We start from the raw sequence: 775 nt of genomic DNA on the forward strand, positions 1-775 counted from the left end.
TTATAAATTTTTTACCGAAGAGGGTTTTTTCATGCTGAGCTACCCGGCAAAATTGTTGATTGTTGATTTTGTTACTAATTGACGATTCCCTGCCCTGCATATCTATATATATATATATATATATATACACTCACACATAAATTCATATACATATACACACACATTATACACATGCACACACACACACACACACACACACACACACACCTATACCTGTACTTATATCAATTACAGGATCAAGTTTTTATTTTTCTGCATTTTACAAGAAACACACATGTATGCATTGTTTATGCTATAACTTATGACATATATTACGCGGCGAATTGTTTTAGAACATAGAAGACTTTTTCCAGTCTGATTCTTCACATATATAGATATTTCTTTGTCTACTTACTTGTTTTGTCAAAAACAATACTTTGTACAGTCGTTGGTAACGGATCTTTTAGAAACCTCAACGAGAACTGTCTACTATTTTTCTTAGAAGAAACACAGACACTCACGCACGCGTGCACACAGACACATAAACACACACACACACACACACACACACACACAAACATATACACACACGCACACATACATACACACACACACACACACACACACATGTATATGTATATATATCAGGCTGAGTAAAGAGTAAGCAACGTTTTGAAACATGAAATCCATCACAATATATTTCAACAATGCAGAAATTTTATTCATCAAAGTAAGTACCATTACAATCAACATATTTTTGCCAAGAGTTACAAGTTCGTTTATTCTGGTAACATAA

Source organism: Octopus bimaculoides, chromosome 14 (genome assembly GCF_001194135.2).
Source record: "Octopus bimaculoides isolate UCB-OBI-ISO-001 chromosome 14, ASM119413v2, whole genome shotgun sequence".
Classification (NCBI taxonomy): domain Eukaryota; kingdom Metazoa; phylum Mollusca; class Cephalopoda; order Octopoda; family Octopodidae; genus Octopus; species Octopus bimaculoides.